This window comes from Xiphophorus couchianus, chromosome 12 (assembly GCF_001444195.1).
Source record: "Xiphophorus couchianus chromosome 12, X_couchianus-1.0, whole genome shotgun sequence".
Taxonomy (NCBI): domain Eukaryota; kingdom Metazoa; phylum Chordata; class Actinopteri; order Cyprinodontiformes; family Poeciliidae; genus Xiphophorus; species Xiphophorus couchianus.
This window is the reverse complement of record NC_040239.1, coordinates 22,846,388-22,863,258: the sequence shown is the minus strand read 5'-3', so window position 1 is coordinate 22,863,258 and position 16,871 is coordinate 22,846,388. Positions and strand designations below refer to the sequence as shown.

Here is a 16,871-nt window from a genome sequence, read left to right as displayed (position 1 = left end):
TTTCATGTTTCAGACTGCGCTGCCACTGGAACGGATTTGATGCCACAAGCAAATAATTTACTTTTTGTGTAGATTGTAAGTAAATAAAAAAAATATTTTTCAGGTTTTGATTTTAGTTTGGCTCAGAGAGAGTGCAGAGTGATAGACTGCCGGTGCTAATCTTATTCTGTGTGTCATTCTGAGCCGGCTCCCTCTGAACTAGCTTTGTGGTTTATCTTTTCATTCTCCCTCATACTTTAAAATGAATACACATAATATTAGTCAGAAATGGAGGCAAATTAAAAATTCAAGGTTCTCTGAATTCTTTTGTCAGCAAACAACTGTACAGACACTAAAGCAGCCGTTGCATCAAGGCCATTTGATGTTTACCTATAAATTAAACTTTTTCGGATCATTTTGATGGATTTTGTTTTTCCTCTGCAAATCATTTCCAATTTAACTTATTACAAATGGATAAATAAGTTCATCTTTGGCCATGTGTTCTCACGACATCTTTCTTTACTGTTTAAAGCTCAATTGCAATACTAGCACTACTTGCTATGACAAATAAATAGAGGTTTTTACTAAAAACTAAAACCTTTCTTCCTCAGTTTGTCTTGCATTTCGTCTCAGAATCTTAATGCTTAAGCTTAACTTTCACTTGTGTGGTGAACACTCCTCTTTCTGAATAACACTGCATCTTTTCCAGGAAATTTGGATCTGTACCTTCACATTGACCAGATCCAGAACCTGCATGTTTTATGACTAACAAAGATTAAAAGCTGAAAGGATAAAACAGAGCAGCTTTGCTGTACTCCATTTAGCCTTTCTACTGTTTTTCTAAGTCTTACTCTCTTACAGGCTTCATGAAGTATAAATCTGTGTCAACATGTCATAGAAAATACATACGGTTTCCTTTAAACAAACCTCTTATGTCATTGTGCTTTTTCTGACCTAATTTCCAACACCTTACTGATCCTGAAATCTTTATTTTTGTCCCTCAGCAACAACTCCCCCTCTGAAGAGTGTTGTTCCCAGTGTATCCCAGTAACGGTTAGAATGATGCATTCAGTGATCTGAAAAGATGGACACCCCGACCGGCCAATTCCCAGTCAGGGACGATCAAGAAAATAAATTTCTTGATTCTATACATATGTCAAAAACATTTTTTTTTAAATGATGCACAGTGCAATAAAAGCATTGGGTATACAGTATACTTGTTAACAACCAGAAAAAAGTTGGCTAACTGCCAAATGATTATTTCTACCATTTCATTTGGTGTTTTTGAGTTTCACTGGTGTTGTAAGGCCTTACAGTTCCTGTACCCCCCGCACCCCCACCTGGTTAACTTTGTTCCTGTTCAATCACAGGTAGCAGTGCTTCAAGGGTTGTCTCTGTAAGCCTTCACCCTCCCAGGAACTCTAGACAGCTTTGTGGGCATTCATCTTCCTTTCCCCTTCACTTACCTCTTTTGTTTGTCCTGGTTTCCATAGATGAGTAGCCCCCCTCCTCACTCTCTTCTCATGTGAAGCTAAGCGCCACCGCTTCTTTCGACCTGCCAGCTCCAAATTGGCAGCCTGACCTTCTTTTTCTTCCTCAGGGCGTCTGCACAAAGCCATACCTCTACCAGGGGGGAAAATGCAATTAAGAAGTGACATAAACACTGAGCACTCATTGTAGCTGTTCTCAGGAAGAAGGAGACAGTAAGGCAGCTGCCACTGTGACATGTTTGCATAGAAAGTGCTCTATTAATTGGACTTCATGCATTGCAAAGTGACACGAGGGTGAGCTGCCCTGATAGAGACTGGATATGACTTGATGTCAATGGATGAGCCAATTGACAGAAAAGAGGTGTCATACTTTATGGCTGCTCTCTGGCCTTATTTTTTGATTTGTTGTTGGCAGTTTGTGTTCCTGTTGTGTTACTGAACAACAGGTACAAACAAGCAACGCGAAGTTTAATTCTGCATTCAATTTGTCTTAGAACCAGAACTTTGCATCTGGGAATAATGATGTAGTCAAGTTGTTGAGTGCATTTTAGTTAAAAGTTGGAAACCAAGTGGATAATTTACTGTGCTCCTAACTACATTGCCTTGTCCCACGAGATCTCATGGTGATAAAACCCGTCACAAATTAAAGTCTGACTCGTAAAGTAATATCCAGTTGAGGGTAAGGTATCATTGTGATCCCCAACCATAGAGACATGAGTTTAAATTTGAGACTCTGTGTTTGAGAATCCTGCTATAAAGTAAGGAAGAAAATACTTCCTGTGTTGACCAAAGTTTTGTTGATCAAATCGGAGCAAAACTTCAAGTGAAGCATCTGGGTGGTCAGTGGAAAACAGGAACAGCGACAAACAGACGATACATTTTCTTAGTGCTGTTCGGCTATCCTGACTGGCTAACTGTTAGCCACCAGTTATGCTAAAGGTGGCAGACAAGATATTTGCAGTAATCAATTAACGTTATATAAATTGGAAGTTAAGATGTCAAAGATCAGTTTGTTAATGAAGAATACTAATGGGATATTTCACAGCTTTACGTTGACTGTAATATTTACTGTTCCACACCCGAACCTCATATTTCTCCATTGAGCAAAGTTTCTTTAAAATCTGTTTTAGAATTGTCAAACATTTACTGTATTTGTGGAAACATGAAAGGAATATATATTGACTTTTTGACATTAAAGCCACTCAATGTATAGAGGTAATAATTAGATCATTTTTCCTTGCGTAACTATAAAAAAAAGGGATTCTGTTTGGCAATACAAACCAAAATGCCAATTATTCTCCCAATTCCATGAATGTAAAAGCAAATGAAAAATGTTCATCAAAAAAGATTGTAAAGTACAATGTACATCTCTGGTTTTATGTAAAACAATGAGCAGTTATTGGATCAGTGTGTCTTATGTCCAGCAGTCATATTGAATCAGAGCTTGAGTTTAGCTGTGGATCTCTGACTTACCAATATAGTCTTTCTATATGTATAACACGGAACCACAACATAGTTTCCCAATATAACATCAATACAGAATTTACATTATTTATATACAATATTCAGCTTTTGTCTCTTGAAAGGGCAAAGTTTCAATTGAAACTGACTGTCTTCCAAACTATGGCATCATCTGACTAGCAAACACTAAAAACTAGCTTTAAATTGCTTTCTCCACAAGACGCTTTTGTTAATTTTGTGTGCGTTATATGGAAAACATTACTCACTGGTGAAATCTGCTTTGTCATATGGTGTCATATTTTCCTGTCAGTGTGTTATTGTTTTGTTTTCTGACATGTTGTTGTCTCTGGTGTTTCTGTATTTTTTTTTCTCTGAGCCACCAATTGGCTGAAACCTATGATTAAAGGCATTTAGAACAATACAAAATCCTTTCACACCACAACAAAAGTGGCATAGCTTATGTAAGTCAGAGAGTAGCCTGCTGTGTAAGTGGAAGTAGCGTGAGTCTGCCGCTTGTCTTCGTTATACTTATACAATTCATTAGGCATGACATTCATGGTTTATCTGAGCTGAACGGCTGGTAAATACCTGTAGATGAATACATAAATTATGTTCCAAGGTTTATAGTCTCCGTTTTTTCAATTTGAACTGTCCGTGCATTGCAGCTTTTATTTTTTACTATGGCGAGCCCATTAAACCAACTACAGAGGGAAAAATGTTGCTTAATTGTCAGGTAAGGTGTGTGACATTTGGAGCAGCACGTCAGATTTGGTCCAAAGTCTAAAAGGTGTTGTGAGAGACTGAGTAATTACTCTGGTTTCTCCCGGCAACCGGTTTAATAAGACGGCTTGGTGATTGAGGCGCATCACATAATTGGGCAGAAAAATGGCCACGTATCAAAGCATGTGAGGGGGAAAAAAACACAAAGGTTCACACCAGTTACACAGTTATGATATCACATCTTTTTTGTGTTGTTTGCATTAGAATGGCTATTGCTTTTTAACATTGCTTCAGGATGGGCTTTATATTTGACGTTTAAGTCCAGCAATTATAACTATGTCTTACAGACAAGCTCAAATTGGATCTGACAGATGATCTGCAGAAAGAGCTGAAGATTAGGGTGATGGCAGAGAGGCTTTTCAGCCTCCAAGAGTAGGAGCTCATCATCACATAGATCATCAGAATATTAGTGGAAAGATTCAAAAGGTTACTCAAGAAGAGTCTGATTGCTGTAAAGCTAGCAATTTTTTTTCCAGTAATAATTTAGGTATAATGTAAAATGTAGAATTTGCAAATTATTTATTTCTATCTTTTATAAAACAGTTACAAAAACTAAACACTTCTTTTGATTTTCTATCAGAAACAAAGTTCTTAATTGAATAAAACTAATTTCATATCCATATCTGCCAGAAGCATGAATAATCTAAGATTAAACTGAACTTGTAGCCAATGTGGAAAAGTCTGGAGTATGGAAAATATATTTGTGTCCAGGTCTTATTCCCTAATACAACATTAAAAAGTTATATCTGGCCCTCCATCTGCTTGTTCATCCATTCCTTTCACTATTCATCTGTGTGGCCGTCCATTTTTCTTCCTGTGCTGTTATTTTTTTTTTTTTTTTCCAGTTTTAAAATGCATAGCTTCACTGGTTTAGAAACTTACACAAATAAATTGCCAGTGAAGACCAAAAACTCTGCATAAATCTGGAATCTCAAGTTGAAATACATGTAGGAATCCTGAAGAAACAACCTTAAAGCAGGGACTGCGAGTCACACAGTTACGGAGTCGCGATTTTAGCTCCGATTCTAAAAATAAGTCATTTTGAGTCCATGAGATTTGGTGAGTCATTATCAGGAGTGATCTATGTGTTTGCTTAGCCTTGTAAACAGCCAGCTGCTCCATCCTGTCTGTGCTTACCATGTTTGTACAGTAGATGAGTGGGCTCCCTGGCCCTCTTCTCGAGGTTGTTTAGCTTTCAGACCCCTGACGGGGTGGGGGGGGGATACCCTTGGGGCAACATGAAGCACGACAGGTTGAATGAAATTCTCTCTGAACACTCCAAAGCTCTCTTCATCTCTGCAAGCTCTGGGGGGAGAAAAAAGCAGCTGAAAGAGGGTTAAAACAGGATGCTTAATCTAGCAGCATTGAAAGCAGGAGCAGTGGACTTTTTTTCCCCTTTTTACCCAAGAGAAAAAACACTTTAAAAGAAGCCTAACGTGATAGGTCAACATAATGAGCCATCTCTGGCTGATATTAGGAAGTTTATTCATAGAGGAGCACCAGGAGATGAGTAAGAGCAGGATGTTATCTTAATGCCACAACTTGATAAATGATTCAAGGGAATGGGTGTTAGAAAATATGTGCTGTGGCAACATTTTTTTTTCTTTTTCTTTTGCGCAAGGATGTGGAGAAACATACTTTACAGAAAAGTGAAGTGCCATCTAGTTATGGGCTGAAAGAAGCCAACCAGTGAGTATCATGCTCTTAAATGAACATTATTGTTAAATAAAATTCACAGAGAGCCATCTGATGGTAAATTGTGAAATGGTATCCTTAGTATTAGTTGGAAGCCCAGAGGGTGCACTCAAACGTAAGTTATGGTCTGGGATTTTTCACAGGGGGCTTCTGGCTCTAAATGATGATGGTAGCAGTGGCTACATCAACTGGAGTCATGGCTTCAGGGCTAACCTGCTGATTCCCCCACCTCAGTCATATGGAAGTAAGAAGTAGGATGGTGGGGTTGCTGGGCTTTCCCTCTCTCTCTCTTTATTTTTTTTGGATTTGTCACACCACGCCCATTTCAAATAACACCGCCACTGCTGCTTAGGCTGCTTAGGCTAATTGTTATTGTGAGGAAATGCTGAGTTTGTGTCTTTACTGACCAAATGGGTGTCCTCCAGGTTTCGCACGGCAAGGCTGCGAGTGTAGATCAGCGGGCTCGGACAATGTGCTAATTTGAAATTGCAGGTTTCCTGATGTTCATTTGCAAACGAGTGTTGCACTCCCGCTCCATGCTTGGGGTGATCATTAGCACAAGAGAGGAGGGATTTAGTATTCAGCTCAGCCGTGGCTCTGACACTGAAGGGTCCCTGGTTTCTGTTTCTATTAGAGCCCAAGCCCGCGGCTGCACAGCCAACACTTCAATGAGAGCTTTCTCTGCGCATGGCCATTCAGCGCTGCAGCTGCTGCCCTTCTAACTCAACCCCTCTCCCTCTCTCTTATGGTTAGAAATATGACTCTAAAGAACACCCTCTGTTTTCTCCTGCCCCACCCCTTCATCCTTTCTCCTCAGCTACCCTCACGTTTTCACATCTAATTTTCCCGTCACCCGGTGACACCCATTCCCTCAAGACTCCTGAGACGCAGCGAGATCTCTGGCCCCCCTCTGTGGTCCTGAGTGTTGTGTGTTTGTCGTGTTATTGATCAGAGTTGTGTCTCTGTGGCTCTGGGCTCCTGCTGCTGTTATCACTGCAGTTTGGAGGGTGGGGAGGTGGGACTGTGGTTCACAGCACTGACAGCTTCAGGGCAGTTCATGTTACCTATAGGGACTTACAAGATTTTAACTTCGTCTTCTTTTGTGTTGCTGTTGTTTTTTGCGACATGCTTCAGTGATGTACACAGTTAAAAGAAGATAAATTATGTTCAGTTTGTTCTGACAGCTGTCCAGCAGGTATAATGTAACATACTGTATCTTATCTGTGACTTATCTGTCACTGGAATCAAATATAGCAGGAAGATGTCTGCAGGTATAAAAACTGACATATTTGTCTGTAGATTCAATATATTTAAACTAACGTCTGATACAATGCATCTTTTCATATTTTCTGATTGATGCTCTAGTACAGTGGTTCTCAAACTTTTTTCAGTGATGTACCCCCTTAAAAATATATTTTTAGTCAAGTACCCCCTGACACGGGCAAAACATTTTTGGAATTAAAAAGGGGTACAGTGCTGTAAAATCACTGTCTGATTTATTAAAGCCAAACAACTTATATCAGTGAACCTGACAAATACATCCATATTGCAGACATTGCATGGTTAAACAAAAAAGAAAAACAGAAGACGGTGACCACCAGGAAGGTATAAAACCAGTCAAACCGTTTTATTTTAAAGGATATTGAAACTAAATACTGAATATAAAATTCAGTGCATGAACACACATTTATATTTTATCGAACTTTTCACAAAATAATTTTTCCCAAGACTTATTATGAGGAGCCTACTGATTTTTTAAAGATATTTTGAAAAGCTTCACGTACCCCCTGCAGTACCTCCACGTACCCCCATTTGAGGACCACTGCTCTAGGGTGTCCCTACGCTCTTTCAGGTCTCATACTGATGTTTCCAGTTTTGTTAGAGCCAAATTATAGACAGCGTTTCACCAGGAGACCTAGAGTGAGGAGCCCCGCCCCTTTCCCCCTTGCGCCTCAGACAGAGTTTGGGGAAAAAGATGGCGGTCGTTCTTCGTTCGCTAAAGCTGTTCTTGTTTACAGGTTAGTAGTGTGAAGCTGGTGGAAACTGTCCCCGCTAAAATGTAAATTTACAAGTTCATTCGGTGCTGATTTCGTAATTACTTGCTAGACGTGTTTAGACGTTCAAGGGAAAAAGAGTGATTTTGTTTCATAATTACGGTTTGTAGCTATAACGGTTGTAAAACAGCCGTTATAGAAGTTTGCTACATGTATCTAAACTTCGATACACTCTCCGACCCAACCTTATTAAGATTTCGGTGGTATCCTGATGGGTTGTGTTATCTTTTGATAGGAAGTGTTAAAGTTACTCTGTTACATGTACCGGAAATCAGTTCTCATCAGTTTCAAACATTTATTATAGACATTACCACTTGTCCCCTACTACCCTGTAATTGATTCTACTGTACTAGCTTAAGCTAGATCTAGTCCTCTAAATATGCCCATATTAAATTATAGAACTAATAATATGATTACATTTTTCAGAGTTATTACAATTCAAAGAAATTAGTAGCCTTACAATTTCACTGAACTTGAGGAATAGTTTTCTTTTTATGTAAATCTGTAAGATTTAAATCGATTGTTGAATTGTTTTGATTTGGCCCATGGATGCTGTCACAGCTGGTGTGGGCTGATGTTGTTTATTGAAGTAGATGGAATATGGTTGTTTTGGAGCAACGGAAGGACACATGGACATGAATGCACAAAGGAATGTTCAATGTATGATTGCATGATTTCATGATTTTGACAATTTGTAATAAAACAGACAGAGTTTGGGGAAGAAAACGGCGGTCGTTCTTCGTTCGCTAAAGCTGTTCTTGTTTACAGGCTTCCCACTCGGAAGAAAGGAGAAGAAGAGACAAAACAAAACAAACATCAATTGTTACAACTGTTTCAATACAGCTGAGACATGTAACATAGGTATAAAAAACATTTTTTCTGAGGTAACAGCCTGCGATGTCATCGATGACATCACATCCGTCCCTGACTGTCACTGATGACATCAGACCGACAAAACGAACGTGATGTCATCGATGACATCGTAGGCTGTTCCTTCAGAAGTGCTTGAATAAGACGACCACGTGGTAATGTGAAGGCCTGTGAAGGCCCTCGCACCGAACGTGGACGCGAGGGCCTGTGAAGGCCTGGGATCCTTCAAGGACCTGGCCTGTGAAGGCCCTCGCACCGAACGTGGACGCGAGGGCCTGTGAAGGCCAGGGATCCTTCAAGGACCTGGCCTGTGAAGGCCCTCGCACCGAACGTGGACGCGAGGGCCTGTGAAGGCCTGGGATCCTTCATGGACCTGGCCTGTGAAGGCCCTCGCACCGAACGTGGACGCGAGGGCCTGTGAAGGCCAGGGATCCTTGAATGACCTGACCTGTGAAGGCCCTCGACTGCCACGTGGACGCGAGGGGACTGTGAAGGCCAGGGATCCTTCATGGACCTGGCCTGTGAAGGCCCTTGCACCGCCACGTGGACGCGAGGGCCTGTGAAGGCCAGGGATCCTTCAAGGACCTGGCCTGTGAAGGCCCTCGAACCGCCACCTGGATGCGAAGGCATGTGAAGGCCCTGGCCTGTGAAAGCCCTCGTACCAGCACCTGTATGCGAGGGCCTGTGAAGTCGTGTAAAAGTAGTAGAAAAAGTTGAGTACCTTTGTACCGTTTCTACTCTCTGCTCCTTCCATGCGTTGCTCTAGGGCAGTGGTTCTCAAACTTTTTTCAGTGATGTACTCCCTTAAAAATATATTTTTAGTCAAGTACCCCCTGACACGGGCAAAACATTTTTGGAATTAAAAAGGGGTACAGTGCTGTAAAATCACTGTCTGATTTATTAAAGCCAAACAACTTATATCAGTGAACCTGACAAATACATCCATATTGCAAACATTGCATGGTTAAACAAAAAAGAAAAACAGAAGACGGTGACCACCAGGAAGGTATAAAACCAGTCAAACCGTTTTATTTTAAAGGATATTGAAACTAAATACTGAATATAAAATTCAGTGCATGAACACACATTTATATTTTATCGAACTTTTCACAAAATAATTTTTCCCAAGACTTATTATGAGGAGCCTACTGATTTTTTAAAGATATTTTGAAAAGCTTCACGTACCCTCTGCAGTACCTCCACGTACCCCCAGGGGTACACGTACCCCCATTTGAGGACCACTGCTCTAGGGTGTCCCTACGCTCTTTCAGGTCTCATACTGATGTTTCCAGTTTTGTTAGAGCCAAATTATAGACAGCGTTTCACCAGGAGACCTAGAGTGAGGAGCCCCGCCCCTTTCCCCCTTGCGCCTCAGACAGAGTTTGGGGAAAAAGATGGCGGTCGTTCTTCGTTCGCTAAAGCTGTTCTTGTTTACAGGTTAGTAGTGTGAAGCTGGTGGAAACTGTCCCCGCTAAAATGTAAATTTACAAGTTCATTCGGTGCTGATTTCGTAATTACTTGCTAGACGTGTTTAGACGTTCAAGGGAAAAAGAGTGATTTTGTTTCATAATTACGGTTTGTAGCTATAACGGTTGTAAAACAGCCGTTATAGAAGTTTGCTACATGTATCTAAACTTCGATACACTCTCCGACCCAACCTTGTTAAGATTTCGGTGGTATCCTGACGGGTTGTGTTATCTTTTGATAGGAAGTGTTAAAGTTACTCTGTTACATGTACCGGAAATCAGTTCTCATCAGTTTCAAACATTTATTATAGACATTACCACTTGTCCCCTACTACCCTGTAATTGATTCTACTGTACTAGCTTAAGCTAGATCTAGTCCTCTAAATATGCCCATATTAAATTATAGAACTAATAATATGATTACATTTTTCAGAGTTATTACAATTCAAAGAAATTAGTAGCCTTACAATTTCACTGAACTTGAGGAATAGTTTTCTTTTTATGTAAATCTGTAAGATTTAAATCGATTGTTGAATTGTTTTGATTTGGCCCATGGATGCTGTCACAGCTGGTGTGGGCTGATGTTGTTTATTGAAGTAGATGGAATATGGTTGTTTTGGAGCAACGGAAGGACACATGGACATGAATGCACAAAGGAATGTTCAATGTATGATTGCATGATTTCATGATTTTGACAATTTGTAATAAAACAGACAGAGTTTGGGGAAGAAAACGGCGGTCGTTCTTCGTTCGCTAAAGCTGTTCTTGTTTACAGGCTTCCCACTCGGAAGAAAGGAGAAGAAGAGACAAAACAAAACAAACATCAATTGTTACAACTGTTTCAATACAGCTGAGACATGTAACATAGGTATAAAAAACATTTTTTCTGAGGTAACAGCCTGCGATGTCATCGATGACATCACATCCGTCCCTGACTGTCACTGATGACATCAGACCGACAAAACGAACGTGATGTCATCGATGACATCGTAGGCTGTTCCTTCAGAAGTGCTTGAATAAGACGACCACGTGGTAATGTGAAGGCCTGTGAAGGCCCTCGCACCGAACGTGGACGCGAGGGCCTGTGAAGGCCTGGGATCCTTCAAGGACCTGGCCTGTGAAGGCCCTCGCACCGAACGTGGACGCGAGGGCCTGTGAAGGCCAGGGATCCTTCAAGGACCTGGCCTGTGAAGGCCCTCGCACCGAACGTGGACGCGAGGGCCTGTGAAGGCCTGGGATCCTTCATGGACCTGGCCTGTGAAGGCCCTCGCACCGAACGTGGACGCGAGGGCCTGTGAAGGCCAGGGATCCTTGAATGACCTGACCTGTGAAGGCCCTCGACTGCCACGTGGACGCGAGGGGACTGTGAAGGCCAGGGATCCTTCATGGACCTGGCCTGTGAAGGCCCTTGCACCGCCACGTGGACGCGAGGGCCTGTGAAGGCCAGGGATCCTTCAAGGACCTGGCCTGTGAAGGCCCTCGAACCGCCACCTGGATGCGAAGGCATGTGAAGGCCCTGGCCTGTGAAAGCCCTCGTACCAGCACCTGTATGCGAGGGCCTGTGAAGTCGTGTAAAAGTAGTAGAAAAAGTTGAGTACCTTTGTACCGTTTCTACTCTCTGCTCCTTCCATGCGTTGCTCTAGGGCAGTGGTTCTCAAACTTTTTTCAGTGATGTACTCCCTTAAAAATATATTTTTAGTCAAGTACCCCCTGACACGGGCAAAACATTTTTGGAATTAAAAAGGGGTACAGTGTTGTAAAATCACTGTCTGATTTATTAAAGCCAAACAACTTATATCAGTGAACCTGACAAATACATCCATATTGCAAACATTGCATGGTTAAACAAAAAAGAAAAACAGAAGACGGTGACCACCAGGAAGGTATAAAACCAGTCAAACCGTTTTATTTTAAAGGATATTGAAACTAAATACTGAATATAAAATTCAGTGCATGAACACACATTTATATTTTATCGAACTTTTCACAAAATAATTTTTCCCAAGACTTATTATGAGGAGCCTACTGATTTTTTAAAGATATTTTGAAAAGCTTCACGTACCCTCTGCAGTACCTCCACGTACCCCCAGGGGTACACGTACCCCCATTTGAGGACCACTGCTCTAGGGTGTCCCTACGCTCTTTCAGGTCTCATACTGATGTTTCCAGTTTTGTTAGAGCCAAATTATAGACAGCGTTTCACCAGGAGACCTAGAGTGAGGAGCCCCGCCCCTTTCCCCCTTGCGCCTCAGACAGAGTTTGGGGAAAAAGATGGCGGTCGTTCTTCGTTCGCTAAAGCTGTTCTTGTTTACAGGTTAGTAGTGTGAAGCTGGTGGAAACTGTCCCCGCTAAAATGTAAATTTACAAGTTCATTCGGTGCTGATTTCGTAATTACTTGCTAGACGTGTTTAGACGTTCAAGGGAAAAAGAGTGATTTTGTTTCATAATTACGGTTTGTAGCTATAACGGTTGTAAAACAGCCGTTATAGAAGTTTGCTACATGTATCTAAACTTCGATACACTCTCCGACCCAACCTTGTTAAGATTTCGGTGGTATCCTGACGGGTTGTGTTATCTTTTGATAGGAAGTGTTAAAGTTACTCTGTTACATGTACCGGAAATCAGTTCTCATCAGTTTCAAACATTTATTATAGACATTACCACTTGTCCCCTACTACCCTGTAATTGATTCTACTGTACTAGCTTAAGCTAGATCTAGTCCTCTAAATATGCCCATATTAAATTATAGAACTAATAATATGATTACATTTTTCAGAGTTATTACAATTCAAAGAAATTAGTAGCCTTACAATTTCACTGAACTTGAGGAATAGTTTTCTTTTTATGTAAATCTGTAAGATTTAAATCGATTGTTGAATTGTTTTGATTTGGCCCATGGATGCTGTCACAGCTGGTGTGGGCTGATGTTGTTTATTGAAGTAGATGGAATATGGTTGTTTTGGAGCAACGGAAGGACACATGGACATGAATGCACAAAGGAATGTTCAATGTATGATTGCATGATTTCATGATTTTGACAATTTGTAATAAAACAGACAGAGTTTGGGGAAGAAAACGGCGGTCGTTCTTCGTTCGCTAAAGCTGTTCTTGTTTACAGGCTTCCCACTCGGAAGAAAGGAGAAGAAGAGACAAAACAAAACAAACATCAATTGTTACAACTGTTTCAATACAGCTGAGACATGTAACATAGGTATAAAAAACATTTTTTCTGAGGTAACAGCCTGCGATGTCATCGATGACATCACATCCGTCCCTGACTGTCACTGATGACATCAGACCGACAAAACGAACGTGATGTCATCGATGACATCGTAGGCTGTTCCTTCAGAAGTGCTTGAATAAGACGACCACGTGGTAATGTGAAGGCCTGTGAAGGCCCTCGCACCGAACGTGGACGCGAGGGCCTGTGAAGGCCTGGGATCCTTCAAGGACCTGGCCTGTGAAGGCCCTCGCACCGAACGTGGACGCGAGGGCCTGTGAAGGCCAGGGATCCTTCAAGGACCTGGCCTGTGAAGGCCCTCGCACCGAACGTGGACGCGAGGGCCTGTGAAGGCCTGGGATCCTTCATGGACCTGGCCTGTGAAGGCCCTCGCACCGAACGTGGACGCGAGGGCCTGTGAAGGCCAGGGATCCTTGAATGACCTGACCTGTGAAGGCCCTCGACTGCCACGTGGACGCGAGGGGACTGTGAAGGCCAGGGATCCTTCATGGACCTGGCCTGTGAAGGCCCTTGCACCGCCACGTGGACGCGAGGGCCTGTGAAGGCCAGGGATCCTTCAAGGACCTGGCCTGTGAAGGCCCTCGAACCGCCACCTGGATGCGAAGGCATGTGAAGGCCCTGGCCTGTGAAAGCCCTCGTACCAGCACCTGTATGCGAGGGCCTGTGAAGTCGTGTAAAAGTAGTAGAAAAAGTTGAGTACCTTTGTACCGTTTCTACTCTCTGCTCCTTCCATGCGTTGCTCTAGGGCAGTGGTTCTCAAACTTTTTTCAGTGATGTACTCCCTTAAAAATATATTTTTAGTCAAGTACCCCCTGACACGGGCAAAACATTTTTGGAATTAAAAAGGGGTACAGTGCTGTAAAATCACTGTCTGATTTATTAAAGCCAAACAACTTATATCAGTGAACCTGACAAATACATCCATATTGCAAACATTGCATGGTTAAACAAAAAAGAAAAACAGAAGACGGTGACCACCAGGAAGGTATAAAACCAGTCAAACCGTTTTATTTTAAAGGATATTGAAACTAAATACTGAATATAAAATTCAGTGCATGAACACACATTTATATTTTATCGAACTTTTCACAAAATAATTTTTCCCAAGACTTATTATGAGGAGCCTACTGATTTTTTAAAGATATTTTGAAAAGCTTCACGTACCCTCTGCAGTACCTCCACGTACCCCCAGGGGTACACGTACCCCCATTTGAGGACCACTGCTCTAGGGTGTCCCTACGCTCTTTCAGGTCTCATACTGATGTTTCCAGTTTTGTTAGAGCCAAATTATAGACAGCGTTTCACCAGGAGACCTAGAGTGAGGAGCCCCGCCCCTTTCCCCCTTGCGCCTCAGACAGAGTTTGGGGAAAAAGATGGCGGTCGTTCTTCGTTCGCTAAAGCTGTTCTTGTTTACAGGTTAGTAGTGTGAAGCTGGTGGAAACTGTCCCCGCTAAAATGTAAATTTACAAGTTCATTCGGTGCTGATTTCGTAATTACTTGCTAGACGTGTTTAGACGTTCAAGGGAAAAAGAGTGATTTTGTTTCATAATTACGGTTTGTAGCTATAACGGTTGTAAAACAGCCGTTATAGAAGTTTGCTACATGTATCTAAACTTCGATACACTCTCCGACCCAACCTTGTTAAGATTTCGGTGGTATCCTGACGGGTTGTGTTATCTTTTGATAGGAAGTGTTAAAGTTACTCTGTTACATGTACCGGAAATCAGTTCTCATCAGTTTCAAACATTTATTATAGACATTACCACTTGTCCCCTACTACCCTGTAATTGATTCTACTGTACTAGCTTAAGCTAGATCTAGTCCTCTAAATATGCCCATATTAAATTATAGAACTAATAATATGATTACATTTTTCAGAGTTATTACAATTCAAAGAAATTAGTAGCCTTACAATTTCACTGAACTTGAGGAATAGTTTTCTTTTTATGTAAATCTGTAAGATTTAAATCGATTGTTGAATTGTTTTGATTTGGCCCATGGATGCTGTCACAGCTGGTGTGGGCTGATGTTGTTTATTGAAGTAGATGGAATATGGTTGTTTTGGAGCAACGGAAGGACACATGGACATGAATGCACAAAGGAATGTTCAATGTATGATTGCATGATTTCATGATTTTGACAATTTGTAATAAAACAGACAGAGTTTGGGGAAGAAAACGGCGGTCGTTCTTCGTTCGCTAAAGCTGTTCTTGTTTACAGGCTTCCCACTCGGAAGAAAGGAGAAGAAGAGACAAAACAAAACAAACATCAATTGTTACAACTGTTTCAATACAGCTGAGACATGTAACATAGGTATAAAAAACATTTTTTCTGAGGTAACAGCCTGCGATGTCATCGATGACATCACATCCGTCCCTGACTGTCACTGATGACATCAGACCGACAAAACGAACGTGATGTCATCGATGACATCGTAGGCTGTTCCTTCAGAAGTGCTTGAATAAGACGACCACGTGGTAATGTGAAGGCCTGTGAAGGCCCTCGCACCGAACGTGGACGCGAGGGCCTGTGAAGGCCTGGGATCCTTCAAGGACCTGGCCTGTGAAGGCCCTCGCACCGAACGTGGACGCGAGGGCCTGTGAAGGCCAGGGATCCTTCAAGGACCTGGCCTGTGAAGGCCCTCGCACCGAACGTGGACGCGAGGGCCTGTGAAGGCCTGGGATCCTTCATGGACCTGGCCTGTGAAGGCCCTCGCACCGAACGTGGACGCGAGGGCCTGTGAAGGCCAGGGATCCTTGAATGACCTGACCTGTGAAGGCCCTCGACTGCCACGTGGACGCGAGGGGACTGTGAAGGCCAGGGATCCTTCATGGACCTGGCCTGTGAAGGCCCTTGCACCGCCACGTGGACGCGAGGGCCTGTGAAGGCCAGGGATCCTTCAAGGACCTGGCCTGTGAAGGCCCTCGAACCGCCACCTGGATGCGAAGGCATGTGAAGGCCCTGGCCTGTGAAAGCCCTCGTACCAGCACCTGTATGCGAGGGCCTGTGAAGTCGTGTAAAAGTAGTAGAAAAAGTTGAGTACCTTTGTACCGTTTCTACTCTCTGCTCCTTCCATGCGTTGCTCTAGGGCAGTGGTTCTCAAACTTTTTTCAGTGATGTACTCCCTTAAAAATATATTTTTAGTCAAGTACCCCCTGACACGGGCAAAACATTTTTGGAATTAAAAAGGGGTACAGTGTTGTAAAATCACTGTCTGATTTATTAAAGCCAAACAACTTATATCAGTGAACCTGACAAATACATCCATATTGCAAACATTGCATGGTTAAACAAAAAAGAAAAACAGAAGACGGTGACCACCAGGAAGGTATAAAACCAGTCAAACCGTTTTATTTTAAAGGATATTGAAACTAAATACTGAATATAAAATTCAGTGCATGAACACACATTTATATTTTATCGAACTTTTCACAAAATAATTTTTCCCAAGACTTATTATGAGGAGCCTACTGATTTTTTAAAGATATTTTGAAAAGCTTCACGTACCCTCTGCAGTACCTCCACGTACCCCCAGGGGTACACGTACCCCCATTTGAGGACCACTGCTCTAGTACATGGTCCCTATATGTCTCAGATCAAATGTTTGGATGTCCTTCCAGAAGCTTCTCACAATAGTTTGGCCCATTTCTCCTGACAGAACCAATATATCTGGGTCATGTTTATAGGTAATTTTGCTCGCAAATATCTGTTCTTCTCTGCTTATAAACCTTCAGTGGGACTGAGATAGAGGGTTTGTGATGGACACACCCAAACATGAACTTTGTCCTTAAGCCACTTTGTAACTAATTCTATGGTGTAACTAAAGCCACTGTTC

At 42.1% G+C, this 16,871-nt stretch overlaps 1 protein-coding gene and 4 long non-coding RNA genes across 7 annotated transcripts in view; 1 reads left to right on the top strand and 4 right to left on the bottom strand.

Annotated features, from left to right (window-relative positions):
• The window catches only part of LOC114154497 (tetratricopeptide repeat protein 28), a 236,403-nt gene that overhangs the window by 114,810 nt on the left and 104,722 nt on the right, over positions 1 to 16,871 (top strand). The window lies entirely within an intron of this gene.
• LOC114154502 (uncharacterized) lies at positions 8,752 to 9,123 on the bottom strand. Its single transcript, XR_003597572.1, has 3 exons — positions 8,998 to 9,123; positions 8,844 to 8,943; positions 8,752 to 8,772 (listed from the first exon to the last, which is right to left on the bottom strand). It is a non-coding gene; the product is annotated as an uncharacterized LOC114154502 (long non-coding RNA).
• LOC114154501 (uncharacterized) lies at positions 11,095 to 11,466 on the bottom strand. The gene is made up of 3 exons (XR_003597571.1): positions 11,341 to 11,466; positions 11,187 to 11,286; positions 11,095 to 11,115 (listed from the first exon to the last, which is right to left on the bottom strand). It is a non-coding gene; the product is annotated as an uncharacterized LOC114154501 (long non-coding RNA).
• On the bottom strand, positions 13,438 to 13,809 carry LOC114154500 (uncharacterized). Its single transcript, XR_003597570.1, has 3 exons — positions 13,684 to 13,809; positions 13,530 to 13,629; positions 13,438 to 13,458 (listed from the first exon to the last, which is right to left on the bottom strand). It is a non-coding gene; the product is annotated as an uncharacterized LOC114154500 (long non-coding RNA).
• LOC114154498 (uncharacterized) lies at positions 15,781 to 16,151 on the bottom strand. Its single transcript, XR_003597569.1, has 3 exons — positions 16,027 to 16,151; positions 15,873 to 15,972; positions 15,781 to 15,801 (listed from the first exon to the last, which is right to left on the bottom strand). It is a non-coding gene; the product is annotated as an uncharacterized LOC114154498 (long non-coding RNA).